General features: G+C 42.5%; 1 pseudogene; it reads right to left on the reverse strand.

Annotated features, from left to right (window-relative positions):
- Positions 1-10,034: 10,034 nt before the first annotated feature.
- The window catches only part of LOC143686630 (mRNA decay activator protein ZFP36L2-like), a 43,647-nt pseudogene continuing 33,603 nt past the window's right edge, over positions 10,035-20,078 (reverse strand).

Genomic DNA, 20,078 nt, shown 5'->3' on the forward strand with positions numbered 1-20,078 from the left:
TATAACTAATATTTATAAACACTCCCTTGTATTTTTAGATCTGGAGGACAAAGTCTTGTCTTGTATATTTCTACACGCTTAACTTAGCACACCCCATATAGCAGGTGCTCAATGCATATCTGTGAATAGAGCAAATGAATACATTGGCAATAGCTATTAAAATGCATATCTGTGAATAGAGCAAATAAATACATTGGCAATAGCTATTAAAATAAAATAGCTATTAAATATAGTAAAATGGCTGTTAAAGTAAAATATATATATATATATATATATATACACACACACACACATGTATACATTATATATGTATTTTGAGCCAGCATCAGTAGGCTGGGTCACATGTTCAAGGTTGGTTATTATGGCATCACTTGTAATGGCCAAGAAGGAAAGCCTGGAGACAACTTGATTGTCCATCAGTAGATATATGGGTGAATAAATTGTCTTATATCCACAGTCTGGAAAATTATGCGGCTCTTCAAGAAAAATGAGTCAAAGGCTATATTATTGACTTGAAAAGTTAAGATGATATGAGCTGAGAACAGAAGTTGCAGACATGCGTACTGCATAAGTTTATATTGTCAAACAGTGACCAAAAATACCCTTTAAATATGGTGTGCGTGTTTGGACATTGTCCTAGTCTGCCAGGGCTACTGTAACAAATACCACGCACTGATTGGCTTAAATAGCAGGAATTTATTGTCCCCCAGTTTTGGAAGCTGGAAGTCCAAAATCAAGGTGTTGGCAAGGCCATGCTTTCTCCAAAGTCTGTAGCATTGTGGTGATGGCATTCTGGCGATCATCCATTATATGGTGATTGCTCTCTTTCTTTCTCCTGTGGTTCCTCCCAATTCCCTCTTTCTCTGGCTTCTTTTAACAGACTGTGTCTGAATTTCCTTTGCTTATAAGAACTTCAGCCAAATTGGATTAAGGCCTCATCCAAATTAGATTTTGAAGGTCATATTTGCAAATGGGTTCATCCCATTGGACTGGGGGTTAGTACTTGAACTTGTCTTTGTAAGGGACATGATTCAACTCACCACAGACATGGCTTTATGAGCATGGAGAAGCTGGTAGAGAGCTGCATCCAAGCTGCTGTTATCAGGAGGTTGAAGGTAGACAGGGAAGAGAGTATGTGTGTGTGTGAAATTCATTTTTCTTTGTATACTATTGTCTCATCAGATGCAATGAACATAAGTTACTTTTATGATTTTTGGAGAGTTTAGTAAAATTCTAAAAGAAACCAATAGTAGACTCTGTGTCTAATTGCTGCCTGCTTATGGATCCTTGATGTTCTGTCATTGCAGGTGAGTGGAAGATAGACACACTTCATCCTCATTTTTGAAGTCTACCACTCTCTTGCCTTCCTGATTAAACCAGAAGTGTTGTCATCTTCTGCAGGGAATTCCGTCTTTGCCTCAAAAGCAGTCATGCCCCCTTCACACACACACACACACACACACACACACACACACACACACACACGGAGAGAAGGATTAGATATGAAAGAAAGAATTGCCTTTTTTTTTGCCTGGCAGTTGGCCTGGGAGTGAGCCCCTCTCTGTTTCTGGGAAAAGAGCTCCTTTTCACTCAAAGGAAAAATACATCCTTACATGGCCACTGCCACTTCCTGAAGAGGAAGATATATGCTCTGTGCTTCTCAAACCTGAGTGTGTACAAATATTTTAAAGGGATAAAACCTACCAGGGACTCCTGGCATTGACAAATTAATCTTGTTATATTGCTACTTAAGCATATACAAGCATAAAAGCTAGGTAAATATATACTGATAGCTCTTAGGTGACTGTGAAACCAAAAGCAAATTTAAAATGCAAATAAAATGGCAAAACCTATAAAATTCAAATGAACAACACTGACATAATTATTTTTTCTGTATGTATACCTCATATCTCCCTCCAAGAATGAGTGTGCCTACCAGCCATAACACAATTCTGCCCAGACACATCACCTTGGAGCATGCCAGGTGGCTTGCTCAACTTCTACTTCCCTTGAGTTGAACCCCTGCTAACCTTCCCTTTTAACAATGCATCTTGGTGTCATCTGGCCTTCAGGTTGGTGTGAGCACATCATTTAGGTATCAGGTGTCTCTTTTTTTTCCCCTCCTTTGCTCTGAATAATTAAAAGTAGTCAAAGCTACTGGTAAACAAAAACAGGTATACTGAAATTGGAAGGCAGCTCTTAGTTTTAAGGTAGTTATCCAGAATCCACTAAAAAAAAAAAGTTCTCAAATGAAAAAACATTTTAGTTAATTGTTGTATCTCTAAGAATGACCAGGTGAAAATAGAGTGGTATAAGGGAAGAGTGGCAAACCTGGGGGGCTCTGGATCTCACCTCTGGTCTGCCCTTTAGCAGTTGTATGTACTTGGGCAGACAATCTCACTAAGTCTAGGTTTCCTCATCTGTAAAATATGGATAATAATACTTACAACCCGTGTGCCCATGAGGATTAAAATAGATAAAAGTAGGTATATGAAAATGCTTGACATATTATCAAAAACAATAGAGACGTAAATTATTATTCTTAGAGGCACAACACAATGTGTTTCTAAGCCACCTGACTTGGTTAGGTCCCTTCTGGGAGCCTCAGTTTTTCCATCTGTAAAGTGGGGGTGAAAACTCCTACCTTGTGGACTAAGTGCTGATTTAGGAAAACACTTCATTAATTCAACAGATATCTAATGAGTGCCTGCTAAGTGTCAGGCACATAATGTTTCTTCCCATAATTTTAAATCTAGGAATTGTAGTATTTGGACTGAATGCCTTCTTGGGTCCTGCCACTCTATCTTAGCCTTTAGGTCTCTGTCTGCAATTATAATTCAATCAACCACCCAACCAATCAACACAAACTTATTGATTGTCAACCAAGTGCCCAATGCTGTGAAGGTTACAAAGAAGTGGAAATCAAATCAACATTTCCAGAGCGCCTACTTTGTGCTTTCAGCGTCGTTGAACATTAACCCTTCACTTTAAAAAAACAGAAGGACAAAAGGAGATGATCTGTGTAAAGCAGGTAGCACAGTGCCTGGCAATTTACCATAAAATTTAGTTTCTTCCTTAAGCAAAGCCCCAATTCCATTCTAATTTCATATCTTTTGTTGTTTGTAAAGTCCATAATATAATTCCCTTTGTTTTCACTTTTCTGTCTGCTGCACATTTTTTAAACTTTTTTTATTGTATAATATAACATATATTCAAAGCAAAGAAAGAAAAAAGCAGTTTTTTTTAAAATACCAAAAATACCTAGTAAACAAATGCAAACATTCGTAGCTTTTGATCATTCCATTCTACATATATAATCAGTAATTCACAATATCATCACATAGTTGCATATTCATCATCATGATCATTTCTTGGAACATTTGCATCTATTCAGAAAAAGAAATAAAAAGACAACAGAAAAAAATTCATACATACCATAACCCCACCCCTCCCTCACTGATCACCAGGATTTCACTCTAAATTTATTTTAACATTTGTTCCCCCTATTATTCATCTTTGTTCCATATATTTTACTCGTCTGTTGATAAGGTAGATAAAAGGAGCTTCAGACACAAGGTTTTCACAATCACACAGTCACATTGTGAAAGCTATATTATACAATCATCTTCAAGAAACATGGCTACTGGAACACAGCTCCACATTTTCAGGCAGTTCCCTCCAGCCTCTCCACTACATTTTGACTTACAAGGTGATATCTATTTAATGCATAAGAATAACCTCCAGGATAACCTCTAGACTGTGTTTGGAATCTCTCAGCCATTGACACTTTATTTTGTCTCATCTCACTCTTCCCCCTTTTGGTCGAGAAGGATTTCTCAATCCCCTGATGCTGAGTCTCAGCTCATTCCAGGATTTCTGTCCCACGTTGCCAGGAAGGTCCACACCCCTGGGAGTCATGTTCCACTAGACAGGGGAAGGGTGGTGAGTTTGCTTGTTGATTTGGATGAAGAGAGAAGCCACATCTGAGCAACAAAAGAGATTCTCTTGGGGGTGACTTTTAGGCCTAATTTTAAGTAGGCTTGACCTATCCTTTGTGAGGTTAAGTTTCATATGAACAAACCCCAAGATTGGGGGCTCAGCCTATAGCTTTGATTGTCCACACTGCTTGTGAGAATATCAAGAATTCAACTTGGGGAAGTTGAATTTTCCCCCGTTCTCACCATTCCCCGAAGGGAACTTTGCAAATACTTTTTTATTCACTGTTCAAATCACTCTGGGATTTATTGGGGCTTCACTCTGGACAAACCAACAAAATCTCATGTCCTACTCAAGGTTCCATGTACTTATTGTGTTCAATTAAGCTGTCTACATAAGTTATATTAGGAAATGAACTAGTCAAAATATAAATTTGGTACCAAATAAACATTTTTTGCTTTTGTCTGCCAGACATTTCGTCCACAGCAGGTGCTCAACCATTAGGGTTTTAAAAAATACTTTTTTATTGGGATATCTTCATGCACCATATAGTCCATCCAAAGTATACAATCAGTGGCTCACAATATCATCACACAGTTGTGTATTCATCATCATGATCATTTTTAGAACATCTGCATCACTCCAGAAAAATAAAAAGACAAAAGGAAAAAGCATACATCCGGTACCCCTTTACCTCTCCCTCTTATTGATCAACCATTAGGTTTTGAATGCTTGTAGTTGAACCAGCATGGAGAAGCAGCGCCATCTGCTGCCTTAGGTGGGCAATGCGGCGCTGGGGCCGGAGAGAGGAGAGATTTCTCTTTAAGCCATAGAAAACTACAGATTGTCGGACAAAAGAGTCCCCGAAGTACGCGCAGGCGGACGCTATGGTAGATGACATTTTGCTTTCCAACTATGCCGTCCTCCACCATCACAGAGGGAGGATTGTTCTGAGGAAATCTGATCTGACGCCCCTTCACGTTGTAGATGGGTGAATCAGGCTTAGAGAGAGGTCATCCTGGAACTTAGTGGCAAAGTACAGACTGGTACCAGCGCTCCTGACTCGCCAATTCAAGACCCTACAGAACACTTTTCTCCTGAAGGCTAAAGCATTTGGCTTTTTTGAGCCATAATCTTTTCGTACAGGATGTGCAACTGAGAAAAGGTCTTGTGGCGGTTGTTGGTTGCAGCTAGCCGGGGTGGGGAGTTGAAGAAAAATCCATTTATTGAATATGCTGTATTCAATAATGCTTGGCATTTTGTATGTACAGTTTAAGCTTTATCATCTGTACAATGGGGAAAATAATAAAACCTATTTGAAAGGGTTATTGTAAACAAAGTAATATAAATACAGTAAACATGTTGAATGCTCACATATATATAAAATTGCTGGGCTCTCCCTATATTTTACTTATTCTATCAGTTAGATTATCTGGGATACATTTAAGTTACCTGGAAACAGTTCGATCCTTTTAGGTCAAAAGGTCCTTTGCTTTTATTAGGCAGGTTTGAAGTAATACTCTGTCTGGGACTAATTATTCTCTATCACTGAGGCCTGACCTTCCTGAGTATTCTACTCAATGCCCATGAATTATGAATTTTTACAGGCTCTATTCCTGGCCCTATGTGGGTGTCACTGTTCTCTAATCCTTTCAGATGTTTCTTCTCTCATCCCCCTTCGTCACCCCCCAGGTAGTTTCTTCACACGCATGCACTGATCAATACCTTGCTGAATACTCCAGGGAGACCCTCTGCAGGGCTCAGGGATTCTCCCTCTGTGCGGCTTCCTCCTCTGCAGTACTCTGTCCTAAGAACTGTAGCCACCTTGGTCTTCCAGGACTCGGTTCTCTCTCCTCAACTCAGGAGTCCCGCAGACTTCATCTGGGTTGCCCCTACTTGCATGGTGGCCTGGAAACTGTCTAAGCTGAAAGCTGGGGGATCACATCATTTGGTTCTCGTCTCTCAGGGATCACCATCCTTCCTTACCCACCCAGTAACCAGAGTCTCACCTGATTATTTTGGTTATTTCGGAAGGAAGATAAATCTGATCCCTGTTAATTTCATTTTAGGCAGGAGGCTAAGTCTGTCAGTTATATTTTGCTGTGAAATAAGTCACTCCAAAAACACAGTAGCTTAAAACAACAACCATTTATCTGCTCATGATTTGGCAAGGTTGGCAATTTCAGCAGGATAGTTTTTCTGCTGGTCTTGGCTGGGCTAACTCATGGGTCTATAGTCAGCTGCTGGTCAGCTAGGTGGCTCTGTTTCCTGGGATTTGCTGGCTGTTAACTGGGAAGACATTGGGCCTAGTGTCTCCCTTCATCCAGAAGGCTGGCCTGGGCTTGTCCACATGGTGCCTGGATACTAAGAACACAAGAGAGCAAGCCCCTAGGCATGAGTGCTTTTCAAGTCTCTTCTTTTCTTAAATTGAGGTGAAATTCACATAACAGAGAAAAAAAGTGAACAATTCAGTGGCATTTAGTACCTTCAGAATGTTGTGCAACTATTATCACTTTCTAGTCCCAAAACAATCTCATCACCCTGAAATAAAACTCTGTACCCATTAAGCAGTTCTGCCCTCCCCCAAGGCCCTGGGAATCACCAATTTACTTTCTGTCTCTATGGAGTTACTAATTCTAGATTTCACATAAATGGACTCATACAATATGCAAAATTTTGTATCTGGCTTCTTTTACTTAGCCTAATGTTTCCAAGGTTCATCTGTGTAGTATGTATCAGAATTTCCCTCCTAGTTATGGCTGAATAATATTCCATTGTATGTATAAACTATAATTTGTTCATCCATTCATCCACAGATGGACATTTGGGTTTCCACCTTTTGGCTATCGTGACTTGTGCTGCTATGAACATTTATGTACATGTATTTGTTTGAATATCTTTTAGACTTTTGAGTATGTACCTCAAGTATTGCTGGGGCATATAATTCTATGTTTAACTTTTTGATGAACTGCCAAACTATTTTCCACAGTTGCTCTATCATTTTAAATTCCTACCAGCAATATACGAGGGTTCCAATTTCTGGACACCCCCCCCCCCACTAACAGTTGTCATTTTATGCTTTTTTATTTTCCAAAAAAATTGTTTTGGGGGAAACTATAAAACGTTTACAGAACAATATTTATAGTCACAATTTGTAGTGAACTAATTCCCCAAAATATATTACAACTCAAGTTGACTTATCTTGTTACATTCAAAAATCTACTTCTGTCAAAGTAGTCCAGAGAACACATAACTACATAGTGTTCCAACTGTACAAACTAAAGTGATTGCTCATTCATCCCTATTCAGGAAAGCTTGGAAAACTTTTCTTTCTACAAGGCAAAAAATAGTACAAGTTTTGGATTTTCTGTAATTAAACAAGGCATATTCAAGTACTACATAACATTTCAGCGTTAAGAGGTGGCTTCTTAACTTTATGTCTCTGTAAAAAAAAAGTTGTATAATCTTTTCCTTTTGTGCAGTTGAACCAACCTACATTCAAATTCTCTCAAGCACTGAGCAACAAAATACTTATTTGGTTGAGGAAGATTAAGGCAAGTTCTGGCCCTTCCAAAGACACTGTGAGACTAACCTCTCCCCACACCACACCCCATTATTGCTACATGCTTTTATAATCAAGAGTATGTCACAGTAGAACTGGTGGAATGTGCACACACAAAAAAACACTTTTTGCTAATTTTATAAAGTTGGAATTAGAAAAGTATGGCATTTAAGTCTGATTTCAAAGTGTGTGGTCATCCTTTTTTTCTTTGAAGTTGAATGGGCTATAACCATTATATAGTCTAAGAGAACTCATAAGATATTCCTCAAACTACTTCCACAGCATGGAGATAGATTTCTGTCAAGAAATCACACAATCTTTCAAAATTTACATAAACAAGGAAAGATTAACCAAATAAATATTACATACAATCTTGTGAGTTTTTTTCTTTAACTTTTTTTATTGTATAGTATAATACATATACAAAGCAATGAAATAAAAAAGCAATAGTTTTCAAAGCACTCTTCAACAAGTGGTTACAGGGTAGATCCCAGAGTTTGTCATGGGCTACCATACCATCCTCTCATATTTTTCCTTCTAGCTGCTACAGAATATAGGAGGCTAGAGGGCTTAACTACTTTTGTATCATCACGATCACTTTTTTTCCCTTCTTTCTTTGTGAACAACAACATACATACAAAACTATAAATTTCAAAGTACAGCACCACAATTAGTTGTAGAACATATTTCAGACTTTGACATGGGGTACAATTTCACAATTTAGGCTTTTACTTCTAGCTGCTCTAAAATACTGGAGACTAAAAGAGATATCAATTTATTGATTCAGCATTCATATTCATTTGTTAAATCCTATCTTCTATGTATAATTCCACCATCACCTTTGATCTTTCCATACCTCTTTTTGGGGTTGTTTGGGCTATGGAAATTCCAAATTTTTGATATTGGAAAGGTCACTAATATGGGGTACTGTTCTAGTTTGCTAGCTGCGGGAATGCAACACACCAGAGACGGACTGGCTTTTAATAAGAGGGGATTTATGTTGTTAGTTCTTCAGAGAAAAGGCAGCTAACTTTCCACTGAGGCTCTTTCTTATGTGGAAGGCACAGGATGGTCTCTGCTGGTCTTCTCTCCAGGCCCCTGGGTTCTAACAACTTTCCTTGGGGTGACTTCTTTCTGCATCTCCAAAGGCCTGGGCTGAGTTGCAAGTGCTGAGATGATGAATGCCTAGCTGCTTAAGCTGTGCTACCTTGCACTCTCTCACTTAAGCACCAGCCAATTAAGTCAAATGTCACTCATTGCAGCAGACACGCCTCCTAGCCCACTGCAGATGTAATTAGCAACAGATGAGGTTCACCTACCATTGGCTCATGTCCTCAGCAACAAAATTAGGTATGCTCACCTGACCAAGTTGACAACTGAATCTAACACAGGTAGGGAGATGAAACTATCTGATGTCCTGGAGAAGCTGGGCTAGGTTTCAGGACTTATCTGGACCAGGGACCCATCTGGAGGTTGTAGGCTTCTGGAAAGTTACTCCAGTGCCTGGAACTGGAATCTTATACACTGCTCTAGGTGTTCTTTAGGATTAGCTAGGATGGTCCTGGTTGGGGGTTGGCAGGTTATGATAGGTAGCAAGGTCTACCTGAAGCTTGCGTAAAACAACCAAGTGAAGTTATAAAAAGCATATATTACTATGAAAAGAACATACACTTCACATTTTGCCGATTAATAATAGCAATCATAATTTAACATAAAGGAATATATTATCTACTGCTTTTCATCATACTTGATAAATACAGTATGAACAAAATTTTCAATGTATACTTTTCACAAGATTATAAATGTTAATATTTTTCATATATATATAACTTTTTTAAAAGGGGTGGGGATCTACAGGGCTGAGAGATCCTATCAAGGCATATAATTGGCAGATCTTAAAACCTTGTAAGTTTAGTATAATGGTGGCTGGCTGGTCTGAAAGACAAAGGGCAGTTAGAAACTTCTATCAAGATAAGAGTTCCCACATTTGGACTATGACTAAAACTTTAGATGGAATGGTAATTGGTAGCTGCTGGTGCTGGGTTGATATTTTCCTTAAGTCCCAAACGCATCGGAGACCTAAAAACGTACTGTTTGCTTTTTTGTTCTACTCGCATCATAATTGCCCTGTTGTGAATATTCTGTTCATCATAAAAGATTTCGTTGGCTTTTTTTTGCTCAACAACAATGTATATAACAATAATAAAAAGAAAGGAAACCGAAAGGGGAGAGGTGGGGGCTCCATTCCAGCCCAGAGGGCGAGTCCAGGGGCTTGGCCGGGTCAAGGCCGAGCAGTCTGCAGGTGGTGGCTTAGGTCTCATCCCACCGCCACCCCCGCGGCCGCAGGAGGGGCGAGGTGGCCAGGGCGCCCTCCAACACACTGAAAGAGGCCTTTTCTTCCTTCCTTCCTTCCTTTCTCCCTCCCTCCCCCTCCTCCTCCTCCTCCTCCCCCCTCCCCCTCCCCCTCCTCCTCCTCCCCCCTCCCCTCCCCCCCTCCCCTCCCCCCCTCCTCCTCCTCCCCCTCCCCTCCCCCTCCTCACTGGCGTCCTCTTCCCCAGTAGTCGGAGATGGAGAGGCAGTTGAAGATGGGCAAGCAACGCCCGAGGTTGAGACTGGGGAACTCGGAGTCGCTCTGGTAGCTGTCGCGGTGACAGCAAGACTCGAGGGCTGTGGGGCGGGTAGAAGACCCGCGATTCCGATCGGCGCTGGGGTCAGCGTTGGGGGCGCCAGACCCTGCTCCAGCTGCTGCTGCTCCAGGTCCTGGCGACAGTAGGCGGAGGTAGCCACGGCTGCGAAGCTGTGGGTCCGCAGGTGGAGCTGAGTGATGAGGCTGTTTAGCTCTGGGCGGAAGGCGAAGGTGCTGGCTCACGAGACCACCAATCAGCCGGCGCAAGCAGCGCCCGGCGCGGTACAGCAGCGTAGCCGAGGTGGCTGCAGCCGAGGCGCAGCACGTGGTTGCCCCCCAGGCTGACAAGGAGCAGGATGAGGGCGGCGGCGTGTGCGGTGTAGGCTGTCTAGCAGTAGCGGCCACTCGAGGTCTCCCGGGGACTGGTGGTGACCCGACGCAAGCCTGAGAAGCTGAGGCTGTGGTGGAGCTTGGGCCGCGGTTACCGCGGGGTGGGGTGGGGACCCAGGTGCAGCGCGTCACCAGGGCTTGAAGGCGCACTAAGTCCCCGCAGCGCCCCTAGACGGCGGGGATTGCCGCCCGTCCGCGTGATGGCTGACGTGGCAGCGCGGCCCGTAGAGGCAGAAGCCTGTGACGTAGATGGTGCGCGTTGTACTTGGGGTGCTGCATCAGGCTCGTGGTGGCCATGCGCGAACTGACACTTCTCTCCAAATTTGCGTGTGATGCTCTCCTCCGAGGGCCGGCAGAGCTCAGTTTTTAACCGGTCGAGTTGAGCTGGGAGCCGCCGCTCCTCTTCTGTTGTTGCTGCTTGCCAACCAAGCGGTCCCGGAATTTGTTCTGTTTGTTATGCGGGGCCGCTCCCACCTCGACAGCACCATAGAACATGCCAGCGGTCGCCGCGGTTGGGAGCAGCTGCCTGGGCCGGGCGCGGGGTGGGCGAGCGCGTGCAAGTCGCTGGCCAAGTGCGGTCAAGCCTAGTAAGCCCAGCGTGAAATCCCGACCTAGGGGCCGCGACCATGGGCGTGCCGACCCCTTCTTGTCAAGCATGTTGCTCGGATTGAGATTGACCAGGGATTTCTCCGTCTTGCACAAGAAGTAGATATCGTAGAAGGCACACAGAAGTGTGATCGATATATTTCTGGATCATGTAATGGTCGGAGCTGCAGGCAGGAAGGTCTGGAGACGTTTGTAGGGCAGTGCAGCAGCACTGGAGCCACGACGCATAACTCGGGAAGGGCGGGGTTCGGTACCGAAAGTTTGCTGTGGGTCTGGAAAAGAGGGAGACAGTAGCAGTGTGGACCGATTTGAGTGTGCCCTGGAATGCGGAGTGGGGGCAAACTTGAGAGGAGCAAAGAGCGCACCTTCTAGCCTCAGGGGGTAGTCCATTCCCCGCCCCCCGCCCCCCCCCCGCCTTTCTTATTATAGCTGTTCTAGTGGATGTGAAGTGGTATTTCATTATGGTTTCGATTTGCATTTCCCTAACGATTAATGTTATTGAGCATATTTTCATGTACCTTTTGGCCATTTATATATCCTTTCTTTTGGAGAAATGTTTATTCAACATTAACATTTCTCCTTTGCCCATTTTAAAATTGTGTTCTTTATGTTTTTGTTGTTGAGTTTTAAGGGTTCCTTATGTGATCTGGTTGCTAGATCCTTATCAGATGCATGATTTGCACCTGTTTTCTCCCAGTCCATTCCTTGCGTGTTTACTTTCTTCATAATGTCCTTTGACAAGGTTTTTAATTTGTATGAAATTCAGTTTATTTTTTTCTTGGTTGCTTGTGCTTTGGGTGTCATCTCTGAGAATCCATTGCCAAATCCAAGTTCATAAAGATTCACCCTTATGTTTTCTTCTGAGAATTTCATGGTCTTATACTTAGGTCATTGATCGGTTTGAGTTGATTTTTGTATATGGTGTAAAATACGTGCCCAGCTTCATTCTTTTGCGTGTCTTTATCCAGTTGTCTTAGTACTGTTTGCTGATGAGATTATTCATTCCCTGGAGAATGGTCTTGGCACCCTTTATGAAAATCAGTTGTCCATAGATATATGGGTTTCCAATCTATTCTTGCATCATGTTTGCTGTTGTCGGTTTGGCCAAAGCAAGTCACCAACTCAGATTCAAGGAACAGAGAACTAGACTACACATTTTGATGGGAGGAGCTACCACGTGGTGGCAGAGATAAAGGAGGGCAAGAATGTGTAGCCATTTTTGTAATTAATCTATCATAGTTATTATTACTTTACTTAATATTCACAAAGCCTGGAGGTAGATTATTGTTGACCATTTACAGATGAAAAAATTGAGACTCAGAGAGGTTGAGGTTGCATAAGATCTCACAACTAGTAAGTAGCAGAGGAAGGATTTGAACAAGCATCTCCCTGCCTGAACGTTTGCTGTAGTCATTGCATGATGTGCTTGGCAGTGCCCCCTGGAGCTACCCATGCTCTGGATCCTTCTTGACACCCTCCCACAACAAAAGGGTGTGCTGGAGGCCTCTCCTCTTAGTACCTTATGAGACTGAGGAATACTCTGAAGGAGACCTCTGTGTGTCAGTATCTATGGGCAGGGAAATTTGCAGGTGTTGATGACCTCTGTCCCCATCTACTTGTTTGTCAGTTGGTCAGTCTTCTTGTCACTGTCTACTCTGTTACCCCTGTCAGGGCTGGTCGAAAGCCTCCCTGCTTCCATGGTCCCTTGTCCTCATTCCTCCCTCATATCAAAGCCAGATGGGCTGCGAGAGGTCCACATCTGATCTGCTGTCATTAATCCTTCTGTGGCTTCAGAGTGTTTTGCTAGATTAAAGCTAAATTAATTTTCCTGTTACCCAAGGCTTTCTACAATATGATCCCAACCTATCTTCTCCCCTTAATGATCACTTTTCATATTCACCTTCTCCATAATTTAGCCAAATTGGGCTATTTAGAATTCTCTGAAGTAGTTCCATGGGCTCTGCAGCTAGGTCAGTTGTCCCTCATCACCGGTGGGGCCTGTGGGAAGGGAGATGAGAAAGTGGCTAAGACTAAATACATCAGTAGATGGCAGAGGCCAAGGAGTTAGAGGAGTCAAGCTAGAGGTCAGTGAGGGGCTGCACCTCTGGTTGGGTAGTCATTAGTGTTATTCATCGAGTATTTCTGTTCTCATCCCAGGCATACCTTGAGGTTAGGTGGGCCATGTGACTTGCTTTGGCTAATGAAATGTGAGTGAAAGTGACATATGCCACTTTCAAGTAGAAGCTTCAAGAACCAGTGTTCAAATGGCCACATGCCTCCCCACTGGCTGTGGTTAGGTTGAGCAGATGCCCCTGGCCTTTCCATCCTGAGCACAAGTTTTGGGGGTTAAGATACAGTTGGAGGATGCAGGATTTTAGATGTCTGAGGAAGGTGGGAGAAACAGCTGAAGTGTGTTTCCTGGCACATACTGTAGCCTCAGAGAAAGCCTGGAGGGGAGGGGGCTGAGAAGATAGAGCTTACTCTCTAGGTCAGTTGCTCTCTCAGCTGACTCTGGATCCCTGGATTTTGGCATGGTGCTACACTGATTATTCCTCCAGAATACAGACTTGCTGTGTCTCCACGGAGCTGGATTAGAATTTGGCTCAGCTGCTCACTAATTTTGGCTTTGGGCAAGTCACTTTATCTCTGTTAATTTCAATTTCCTTATCTGTAAAATGGAGTTGAGTACTTCTCTTATAGGGTTGTCTTGAGGATTAGAGGTAATACATATAAAGCATACTTCTTGGCATGTGCTGGACATTCATTATATGGCTGCAGACTTTTATTCTTTCTCTTCTCCTCTATCCACTATCCTTAGTAGTGGGGGCAAGTAGGGAAGGGGCTGGGCCACAAACATCTCAGACCACCCTCTCCATTCACTTCATGCTCCACTTTTCTTTGTTTAGACAGCCATTGCTATTGATGTTAGCTAAGACAATCATGAAACATGGACCATTCCAAACAGATGCCAAAGATCTCTTGGTCTGCTTGGGTGTGTGTGAGTGTGCACATGTGCATGCACAGGTGGCTTCAGCAATGGCCTGAAGTCAGCAAAAACAGTTGATTCTGGTAAACTTGCACCAGCTTTCTGAGAGTTCTGAGGAACTCTCAGGCCAATTCAGAGATCAATGAATGGGCCTAAAGTAGGTAATTTTGAAGATAGTGATGATGATGATGAAGATGATGATGGGCATGATGGTGATGATGATAGCTACATTTGTTGAGCGCCAGCAGATGGATGTAATGGTTCAGAGCAGCACACTGATGTCATGAAACCCGGGGTTTGAATTCCCTTTTCTGTTTCTTCTTAAGCTGAGGGGCACATTAATTAACCTCTTGGTTTTTCTTTGGTAAATGTAGAAATAGTAGTCCCTACTTTGTGGGGTTGATGTGAGGATAGATTGCGATAACATATGAATTCTCAGCACAGAGCCAAGCTCTGGGCAAGTGCTGAGTATGTAGTGGCTATTGTTAGTGTTGTTCTCTTGGGCCAGGTACTCTGCTAAGCACTTTGTGTATTTTCCCCTTTGGTCCTCAAATTGATCCCTAAAAGTTTGTCATGCTAGTATTATTGAAGCAGATGCACAGAGAGCTCAAGTAGCTTGCTCAGATCACTTAGCTTGTAAATAAAAGCCAGGATTTGAACTGATTGCTCTTACTGTAGTAAGAAGTTCTTAAATTCCTTATCTCTAAGGGCCTATGCTAGGTTTTTCACTGTGGCAAAAGATTGAAAAATATAAATTCCTGTCAGTAGGGTATTGGTTAAATAGATTATAGGACATCCTCACAGTGTATGTGGCTGTAAACAAAATATTTAGGAAGATTTTCAAGATACATCTTTAAGTGAAAAGAGCATAGTATAGAACAGTGTAGAATATATTACCATTTGTGTGAAAAGGGGGAGTCAGTGTATAAATGTATATATATACTTATATGTACACAGGAGACACAAGAGCCCAGTGGCATAAGTTGCCTAATTAGGAAGGGAACTGAGTGGCTGAGAATACGGATGGGAGGGAGACTTTACTATATACCCTTTTATACTTGTGTTTTTCCATGTGGTTCATATCTGGTATGTAAATTGACAAGTAAATAATTACTTGGCTTCTCTGGTTTCATTTTTTACCACTCACTCTTACTAGCAGCTGCTATATCCACTTTGGGCTCTTGTTTCTCAGACACATCAAATTTATTCCAGTCCCAGCGCCTTTGCACTTGTCCTGTGTGGAAGTCACTTCTTCCAATCTTTGCTTGTGCTACTCCCTCATTTTATTCAGGTCTCTGCTCAAAGTCATCTCTGAGAGGCCTTTTCTGATCAATTATCTGAAATAACCACCTCCATTCATCACTTCTTTATAGCACTTTCTACTACCTCAAATTCTATTATCAGTTTTCCTGTGTTTTTACTTGTTTCTTGTCTGTCTGCCCCGCTAGAAAGTAAGTTCCAACAGGACAGGAATTTTTGTCTGTCATAATTATGGTACATGTTTCATGATAGGTGCTTAATAAATATTTGTTGAATGAATTTAATAAGCACATAAGTAAACTACTTTGCTATAGTAAATTTATTAATTTATTGTCATTCATTCAACAAACATTTTTTGGATATCTACTTGGTAACAAAGCAGTCAAAAGTCCCTGACTTCATGGAGCTTATGTTCTCATTGGTTCATTGTTTCTTCCAAGACACTACCATGATCCAAATACTATTTCAGAGGATACATATTTTAGAGGATAAAAACATGACTTCCTCCTTCAAGAGGAAGTATAGTGAGTATAGTGAGTGGGGGTGGGGAAGGGTTTAACATGCACAGTACAAAATCTGAAGGGTTAGGTACATAGAGATGGGAATGGAGGCAGGTGGGAGAAAGGCCTTATCCAACTCCCTGGTGTTTCAGGTTTAGACAGAGTGATGGAAATCAGGGGAGGCGAAGAAAGTTTGATGGGCTAGAATTTTAACAGAGCAAAACAAGCAAATTTGTAGTCCTCGCTTTCTATCCAGATATTGAGGCAGGAAGTAGCCCCTTTGCCCACCTTTGTGCCTATAAGACACCACCTACACACCATGAAATACTGGATTAAATCACAAAACTTCCTCGTTCATAAAATTTCAGGAACACAGAATCCTTTGATATCTTGCTAGGGAGGGTTTTCTAAACCTGTCTTGGAGGAAGATCATGGGTGGATCCACAAAGGTTTCCTAGAGGGCACTGTGGGTGAGGTATGCAGGTACTCTGCAGCTGCCCATGGTCCTGAATCATCGTCCTTGCTCTTTAGGACAAGCTATTTCTTCTGACCCAGGAATACTGGTGACTCCTGTCCAAAAATCCCTCAGAGATTCTGAAGTATGTAAAGAATCAGAAGGATAAAAAGAGAAGAAAGAGAATATGGAGGCTTCTAGAAAGGCATAGTCCCAAGAGATTGGCAGAGTCATCTTTTTTTTTCAGTGCAGTTATGTTGAGATATATTCACATGCCATACAGTTCATCCAAAATATGCAATCAATGGCTCACTGTATCATCACATAGTTGCGTATTCATTATCACAGTCAATTATAGAACACTTTCATTACTCAAAAAAAAAAAACCCACAAAAACCCCAAAACATTCCATATCCCTTATTTTTGATCCCTAGCATGGGTATGGTACATTTGTTACTGTTGATGAAAGAATATTAAAATATTACTGTTAACTATAGTCCATGGTTTATAATAGCTGCATTTCCTCCCATATACCATTCTCTTATTAACTCCTTCTAGTTCATGAAGGAACTTTTTTTTTTTTTACTGTGAAATAGGTATGTATATGTTTTAAGGCAATTTTGAAATATAGTCACATACCATTCAGTCCACTCAAAGTATATAATCAGTGGGTCACAGTATCGTCACGTAGTGGTGCATTCAATATCACAACCAATTTTAGAACATTTTCATTACTCCAAAGAAAGAAAGAAAGAAAACTGAAAACCTCCTATACCCCCTATCCACCCCTATCACTGACCTCTAGCATTGGTGTGGTACATTTGTTATTGTTGATGAAAGTATTTTAGTTTGCAATAGGTGCTTTTTCCCCATATAACATTCTATTATTAACTCCTTGTAATACTACCATATATTTGTTCAAGCCCATGAAAGAATTTTTTTTTTATATTTGTACTCTTAATCTCAGTTGTGACCTACTACAAGATTCACTGTATTATACAGTCCCATGTGTCATGGTTAGGGACAGGTGTCAACTTGGCCAAGTTGTGGTACCTGTTCATCTGATTGGGCAAGTGCTGGCCTGTCTGTTGCAATGAGGACATTTCATAGGATTAGGTCATGATCACGTCAGCTACATCCACAGCTGATTCCATTTGTAATCAGCCAAAGGGGAGTGTTTTCTGCAATTAGTGATGCTAAATCCAATCATGGGAAGCCTTTTAAGGAGGACTCAGAGGAGACAGGTTGCATTCCTGCTTTGGCTGGTGAGCCTCTCCTGTGGAGTTCATCCAGGCCATCCATTGGAGTCGTCGGCTTCACAGCCTGCCCTGTGGATTTTGGACTCTGCATTCCTACGGTCACGTGAGACACTTTCATAAATTTTATATTTGCAAGTGTTCCCTGTTGATTGTGTTTCTCTAGAGAACCCTAACTAATACATCTTGGTACCGGGAGTGGTTCTTAAGGAACAGAATCTTAAAAATGGGTTTTTATGAATGGTTTTCTACTCTGACTGGGCTCAGAGACACTAAGGACTCTGATTCCCGTAATCAGAATGACACTCCCAATCCATGGACTGAGTTGGCAAAGGAGATAGTCAAAATATCATCATTCGGGCGGGCCGCGGTGGCTCAGCGGGCAAAGTGCTTGCCTGCTATGCCGGAGGACCTCGGTTCGATTCCCGGCCCCAGCCCATGTAACGAAAACGGAGAAACAAAATACAATAAAACAAGAAAATGTTTAAAAGATGTTTCCCTTTCTTCCTCTCTTCCTTCCTTCTATCCTTCCTTCCTTCTCTCTGTCTTTAAAAAAAAAAAAAAAAAAAAAATATCATCATTCGATTCTCCTAATGCTTCGCTTGTACGAAGCCAGACTCTGGGGGATTATTAGACACTGGTTCAGAAGTGACATTAATTCCAGGGGACCCAAAACATCACTCTGGACCACCAGTCAGAGTGGGGGCTTATGGAGGCCAGGTGATCAATGGAGTTTTAGCTCAGGTCCGTCTCACAGTGGGTCCAGTGGGCCCCCGGACCCATCCTGTAGTTATTTCCCCAGTTCCAGAATGTATAATTGGCATAGACATACTGAGCAACTGGCAGAATCCCCACGTTGGTTCTCTAACTCGTGCAGTGAGGGCTATTATGGTGGGAAAGGCCAAGTGGAAGCCACTAGAACTGCCCCTACCAAGCAAAATAGTAAATCAAAAGCAATACCATATTCCTGGAGGGATTGCAGAGATTACTGCCACTCTTAAGGACTTGAAAGATGCAGGGGTGGTGATTCCCACCACATCCCCTTTCAACTCTCCTATTTGGCCTGTGCAGAAAACAGATGGGTCTTGGAGAATGACAGTGGATTATCGTAAACTCAACCAGGTGGTAACTCCAATTGCAGCTGCTGTTCCAGATGTAGTATCATTGCTTGAGCAAATCAATACATCCCCTGGTACCTGGTATGCAGCTATTGATCTGGCAAATGCTTTTTTCTCAATAGCTATTAGTAAGGACCACCAGAAGCAGTTTGCTTTCAGCTAGCAAGGTCAGCAATATACTTTCACTGTCCTACCTCAGGGGTATATCAACTCTCCAGCCCTATGTCACAATCTTGTTCGCAGAGACCTTGATCGTTTCTCCCTCCCACAAGACATCACACTGGTCCATTATATTGATGATATCATGTTGATTGGACCTAGTGAGCAAGAAGTAGCAACTACTCTAGATTTACTGGTAAGGCATTTGCGTGTCAGAGGATGGGAGATAAATCCAACAAAAATACAGGGGCCTTCCACCTCAGTGAAATTTCTAGGTGTCCAGTGGTGTGGGGCATGTCGAGATATCCCTTCTAAGGTGAAGGATAAATTGCTGCATCTGGCCCCTCCCACATCCAAAAAAGAGGCACAACGCCTAGTTGGCCTTTTTGGATTTTGGCAACAACATATTCCTCATTTGGGTGTGCTACTCCGGCCCATTTATCGAGTGACCAGAAAAGCTGCTAAATTTGAGTGGGGACCTGAACAAGAGGAGGCTCTGCGACAGGTCCAGGCTGCTGTGCAAGCTGCTCTGCCACTTGGGCCGTATGATCCAGCAGATCCAATGATGCTGGAAGTGTCAGTGGCAAATAGAGATGCTGTCTGGAGCCTTTGGCAGGCCGCTATAGGAGAATCACAACGCAGACCCTTAGGATTTTGGAGCAAAGCCTTACCATCTGCTGCAGATAACTACTCTCCTTTTGAGAAACAGCTTTTGGCCTGCTACTGGGCCTTAGTAGAGACTGAACGCTTAACCATGGGCCACCAAGTTACCATGAGACCTGAGTTGCCTATCATGAGTTGGGTGTTGTCTGACCCACCAAGCCATAAAGTTGGGTGTGCACAGCAGCACTCTATTGTAAAGTGGAAATGGTATATACGAGATAGAGCCAGAGCAGGTCCTGAAGGCACAAGTAAGTTACATGAAGAAGTGGCACAAATGCCCATGGTTTCCACTCCTGCTGCCACATTACCTTCTCTTTCCCAGACCAGAGCTATGGCCTCTTGGGGTGTTCCTTACAGTGAATTGACTGAGGAAGAGAAAACTCGGGCCTGGTTTACAGATGGTTCAGCACGATATGCAGGTACCACCCGAAAGTGGACAGCTGCAGCATTACAACCCCTTTCTGGGGTGTCCTTGAAGGACAGTGGTGAGGGGAAATCCTCCCAGTGGGCAGAACTTCGAGCAGTGCACCTGGTTGTTCATTTTGCTTGGAAGGAAAACTGG

Source organism: Tamandua tetradactyla, chromosome 6 (assembly GCF_023851605.1).
Source record: "Tamandua tetradactyla isolate mTamTet1 chromosome 6, mTamTet1.pri, whole genome shotgun sequence".
NCBI classification, from domain to species: domain Eukaryota; kingdom Metazoa; phylum Chordata; class Mammalia; order Pilosa; family Myrmecophagidae; genus Tamandua; species Tamandua tetradactyla.